The following is a 5,000-nucleotide window of genomic DNA, read 5'->3' as shown; positions in this document are numbered from 1 at the left end:
TGGCTGGCTCCTTTGCCTTGCTTTGCAGCTCCTGTGAAAAGCAAGCAAAAAGGGCAGACTTTTTTTTCCTCCCGTGACACAACAGCACCTTTTCCGAAACACTGGAAAAACAAAACACATTTAAACAAAAAAATATTGCAAAGTGCTCTTCTTTCAAGAATTGCTCAGTCTTTCTTTTTCACAGCATTGTTTTCCCCAAGTGGGGAAGTGCACCAGTCCTGGAGGTACTGCAATACCAAGTTGATGCGTGGAGTGGACAGAGCAAGCTCCCATTCCATCTCCCGGTTCCAAAAATCAATTTAATATATGGTCCCCAGATAGAGGACGTATCAGATATTAAACTGATAAGAACAGATACTACACTTGATCTTAGCCAAAAGGCCGAGAAGCGATGCCCACAAAAGCTTTGCCTGAAAGACTGCTGCTCGGCAGCTCCCCTGCTGACTCGGAGCAACGCTCTGCGGCAGAGCCCCAGATTCCTCGGCCAAGAATAGCATTTGCATGACCAGCATGCCCGGCGGTATGGTAAGCATATTTTGCATGGCTCCGCCCCAAGATTTCCATGGGTCCCACAGCGCCTGGTGCGAGACGGCCAGACACAGGCTGCAGAGCTCCACCCAGCCAAGCTGCAGCCCGGCCTGGCACTGGCCCCGTCACCTAGCGGCCGAAAGTCACCCTCAGCTGCCCAGGAGATGCTCCCCCAAGTGCGTCCCCCTCAGATAAGGCTTGGCCGTTCGGGGCCGTTCAGGGGTGAGGCAGGGCAAGGACAGTGTCCCCCATCTCCTCCTTGTGCTGCTGGCTGGCTGGCTGGCTGGCTCCTTTGCCTTGCTTTGCAGCTCCTGTGAAAAGCAAGCAAAAAGGGCAGACTTTTTTTTCCTCCCGTGACACAACAGCACCTTTTCCGAAACACTGGAAAAAAAAAACACATTTAAACAAAAAAATATTGCAAAGTGCTCTTCTTTCAAGGATTGCTCAGTCTTTCTTTTTCACAGCATTGTTTTCCCCAAGTGGGGAAGTGCACCAGTCCTGGAGGTACTGCAATACCAAGTTGATGCGTGGAGTGGACAGAGCAAGCTCCCATTCCATCTCCCGGTTCCAAAAATCAATTTAATATATGGTCCCCAGATAGAGGACGTATCAGATATTAAACTGATAAGAACAGATACTACACTTGATCTTAGCCAAAAGGCCGAGAAGCGATGCCCACAAAAGCTTTGCCTGAAAGACTGCTGCTCGGCAGCTCCCCTGCTGACTCGGAGCAACGCTCTGCGGCAGAGCCCCAGATTCCTCGGCCAAGAATAGCATTTGCATGACCAGCATGCCCGGCGGTATGGTAAGCATATTTTGCATGGCTCCGCCCCAAGATTTCCATGGGTCCCACAGCGCCTGGTGCGAGACGGCCAGACACAGGCTGCAGAGCTCCACCCAGCCAAGCTGCAGCCCGGCCTGGCACTGGCCCCGTCACCTAGCGGCCGAAAGTCACCCTCAGCTGCCCAGGAGATGCTCCCCCAAGTGCGTCCCCCTCAGATAAGGCTTGGCCGTTCGGGGCCGTTCGGGGACTTTCAGGGGTGAGGCAGGGCAAGGACAGTGTCCCCCATCTCCTCCTTGTGCTGCTGGCTGGCTGGCTGGCTCCTTTGCCTTGCTTTGCAGCTCCTGTGAAAAGCAAGCAAAAAGGGCAGACTTTTTTTTCCTCCCGTGACACAACAGCACCTTTTCCGAAACACTGGAAAAAAAAAACACATTTAAACAAAAAAATATTGCAAAGTGCTCTTCTTTCAAGAATTGCTCAGTCTTTCTTTTTCACAGCATTGTTTTCCCCAAGTGGGGAAGTGCACCAGTCCTGGAGGTACTGCAATACCAAGTTGATGCGTGGAGTGGACAGAGCAAGCTCCCATTCCATCTCCCGGTTCCAAAAATCAATTTAATATATGGTCCCCAGATAGAGGACGTATCAGATATTAAACTGATAAGAACAGATACTATACTTGATCTTAGCCAAAAGGCCGAGAAGCGATGCCCACAAAAGCTTTGCCTGAAAGACTGCTGCTCGGCAGCTCCCCTGCTGACTCGGAGCAACGCTCTGCGGCAGAGCCCCAGATTCCTCGGCCAAGAATAGCATTTGCATGACCAGCATGCCCGGCGGTATGGTAAGCATATTTTGCATGGCTCCGCCCCAAGATTTCCATGGGTCCCACAGCGCCTGGTGCGAGACGGCCAGACACAGGCTGCAGAGCTCCACCCAGCCAAGCTGCAGCCCGGCCTGGCACTGGCCCCGTCACCTAGCGGCCGAAAGTCACCCTCAGCTGCCCAGGAGATGCTCCCCCAAGTGCGTCCCCCTCAGATAAGGCTTGGCCGTTCGGGGCCGTTCGGGGACTTTCAGGGGTGAGGCAGGGGAAGGACAGTGTCCCCCATCTCCTCCTTGTGCTGCTGGCTGGCTGGCTGGCTCCTTTGCCTTGCTTTGCAGCTCCTGTGAAAAGCAAGCAAAAAGGGCAGACTTTTTTTTCCTCCCGTGACACAACAGCACCTTTTCCGAAACACTGGAAAAAAAAAACACATTTAAACAAAAAAATATTGCAAAGTGCTCTTCTTTCAAGAATTGCTCAGTCTTTCTTTTTCACAGCATTGTTTTCCCCAAGTGGGGAAGTGCACCAGTCCTGGAGGTACTGCAATACCAAGTTGATGCGTGGAGTGGACAGAGCAAGCTCCCATTCCATCTCCCGGTTCCAAAAATCAATTTAATATATGGTCCCCAGATAGAGGACGTATCAGATATTAAACTGATAAGAACAGATACTACACTTGATCTTAGCCAAAAGGCCGAGAAGCGATGCCCACAAAAGCTTTGCCTGAAAGACTGCTGCTCGGCAGCTCCCCTGCTGACTCGGAGCAACGCTCTGCGGCAGAGCCCCAGATTCCTCGGCCAAGAATAGCATTTGCATGACCAGCATGCCCGGCGGTATGGTAAGCATATTTTGCATGGCTCCGCCCCAAGATTTCCATGGGTCCCACAGCGCCTGGTGCGAGACGGCCAGACACAGGCTGCAGAGCTCCACCCAGCCAAGCTGCAGCCCGGCCTGGCACTGGCCCCGTCACCTAGCGGCCGAAAGTCACCCTCAGCTGCCCAGGAGATGCTCCCCCAAGTGCGTCCCCCTCAGATAAGGCTTGGCCGTTCGGGGCCGTTCAGGGGTGAGGCAGGGCAAGGACAGTGTCCCCCATCTCCTCCTTGTGCTGCTGGCTGGCTGGCTGGCTGGCTCCTTTGCCTTGCTTTGCAGCTCCTGTGAAAAGCAAGCAAAAAGGGCAGACTTTTTTTTCCTCCCGTGACACAACAGCACCTTTTCCGAAACACTGGAAAAAAAAAACACATTTAAACAAAAAAATATTGCAAAGTGCTCTTCTTTCAAGGATTGCTCAGTCTTTCTTTTTCACAGCATTGTTTTCCCCAAGTGGGGAAGTGCACCAGTCCTGGAGGTACTGCAATACCAAGTTGATGCGTGGAGTGGACAGAGCAAGCTCCCATTCCATCTCCCGGTTCCAAAAATCAATTTAATATATGGTCCCCAGATAGAGGACGTATCAGATATTAAACTGATAAGAACAGATACTACACTTGATCTTAGCCAAAAGGCCGAGAAGCGATGCCCACAAAAGCTTTGCCTGAAAGACTGCTGCTCGGCAGCTCCCCTGCTGACTCGGAGCAACGCTCTGCGGCAGAGCCCCAGATTCCTCGGCCAAGAATAGCATTTGCATGACCAGCATGCCCGGCGGTATGGTAAGCATATTTTGCATGGCTCCGCCCCAAGATTTCCATGGGTCCCACAGCGCCTGGTGCGAGACGGCCAGACACAGGCTGCAGAGCTCCACCCAGCCAAGCTGCAGCCCGGCCTGGCACTGGCCCCGTCACCTAGCGGCCGAAAGTCACCCTCAGCTGCCCAGGAGATGCTCCCCCAAGTGCGTCCCCCTCAGATAAGGCTTGGCCGTTCGGGGCCGTTCGGGGCCTTTCAGGGGTGAGGCAGGGCAAGGACAGTGTCCCCCATCTCCTCCTTGTGCTGCTGGCTGGCTGGCTGGCTCCTTTGCCTTGCTTTGCAGCTCCTGTGAAAAGCAAGCAAAAAGGGCAGACTTTTTTTTCCTCCCGTGACACAACAGCACCTTTTCCGAAACACTGGAAAAAAAAAACACATTTAAACAAAAAAATATTGCAAAGTGCTCTTCTTTCAAGAATTGCTCAGTCTTTCTTTTTCACAGCATTGTTTTCCCCAAGTGGGGAAGTGCACCAGTCCTGGAGGTACTGCAATACCAAGTTGATGCGTGGAGTGGACAGAGCAAGCTCCCATTCCATCTCCCGGTTCCAAAAATCAATTTAATATATGGTCCCCAGATAGAGGACGTATCAGATATTAAACTGATAAGAACAGATACTACACTTGATCTTAGCCAAAAGGCCGAGAAGCGATGCCCACAAAAGCTTTGCCTGAAAGACTGCTGCTCGGCAGCTCCCCTGCTGACTCGGAGCAACGCTCTGCGGCAGAGCCCCAGATTCCTCGGCCAAGAATAGCATTTGCATGACCAGCATGCCCGGCGGTATGGTAAGCATATTTTGCATGGCTCCGCCCCAAGATTTCCATGGGTCCCACAGCGCCTGGTGCGAGACGGCCAGACACAGGCTGCAGAGCTCCACCCAGAGAAGCTGCAGCCCGGCCTGGCACTGGCCCCGTCACCTAGCGGCCGAAAGTCACCCTCAGCTGCCCAGGAGATGCTCCCCCAAGTGCGTCCCCCTCAGATAAGGCTTGGCCGTTCGGGGCCGTTCGGGGCCCTTCAGGGGTGAGGCAGGGCAAGGACAGTGTCCCCCATCTCCTCCTTGTGCTGCTGGCTGGCTGGCTGGCTCCTTTGCCTTGCTTTGCAGCTCCTGTGAAAAGCAAGCAAAAAGGGCAGACTTTTTTTTCCTCCCGTGACACAACAGCACCTTTTCCGAAACACTGGAAAAAAAAAACACATTTAAACAA

At 53.0% G+C, this 5,000-nt stretch overlaps 6 non-coding genes across 6 annotated transcripts; all 6 read right to left on the bottom strand.

The window, feature by feature from the left end:
* Nucleotides 1-202: 202 nt before the first annotated feature.
* Nucleotides 203-393, bottom strand: LOC138467009 (U2 spliceosomal RNA). Its single transcript, XR_011268014.1, has one exon. It is a non-coding gene; the product is annotated as a U2 spliceosomal RNA (small nuclear RNA).
* A 617-nt stretch (nucleotides 394-1,010) lies between these two features.
* LOC138466998 (U2 spliceosomal RNA) lies at nucleotides 1,011-1,201 on the bottom strand. Its single transcript, XR_011268013.1, has one exon. It is a non-coding gene; the product is annotated as a U2 spliceosomal RNA (small nuclear RNA).
* A 623-nt stretch (nucleotides 1,202-1,824) lies between these two features.
* LOC138459253 (U2 spliceosomal RNA) lies at nucleotides 1,825-2,015 on the bottom strand. The gene has a single exon (XR_011262564.1). It is a non-coding gene; the product is annotated as a U2 spliceosomal RNA (small nuclear RNA).
* Nucleotides 2,016-2,638: 623 nt separating this feature from the next.
* On the bottom strand, nucleotides 2,639-2,829 carry LOC138466987 (U2 spliceosomal RNA). Its single transcript, XR_011268012.1, has one exon. It is a non-coding gene; the product is annotated as a U2 spliceosomal RNA (small nuclear RNA).
* A 617-nt stretch (nucleotides 2,830-3,446) lies between these two features.
* On the bottom strand, nucleotides 3,447-3,637 carry LOC138466976 (U2 spliceosomal RNA). Its single transcript, XR_011268011.1, has one exon. It is a non-coding gene; the product is annotated as a U2 spliceosomal RNA (small nuclear RNA).
* A 623-nt stretch (nucleotides 3,638-4,260) lies between these two features.
* Nucleotides 4,261-4,451, bottom strand: LOC138466965 (U2 spliceosomal RNA). The gene has a single exon (XR_011268010.1). It is a non-coding gene; the product is annotated as a U2 spliceosomal RNA (small nuclear RNA).
* Nucleotides 4,452-5,000: the final 549 nt, after the last annotated feature.

This window comes from Ambystoma mexicanum, chromosome 1p (genome assembly GCF_040938575.1).
Source record: "Ambystoma mexicanum isolate Mex_15411 chromosome 1p, UKY_AmexF1_1, whole genome shotgun sequence".
Classification (NCBI taxonomy): Eukaryota; Metazoa; Chordata; class Amphibia; order Caudata; family Ambystomatidae; genus Ambystoma; species Ambystoma mexicanum.
This window is presented reverse-complemented; position numbering and strand designations above follow the sequence as displayed.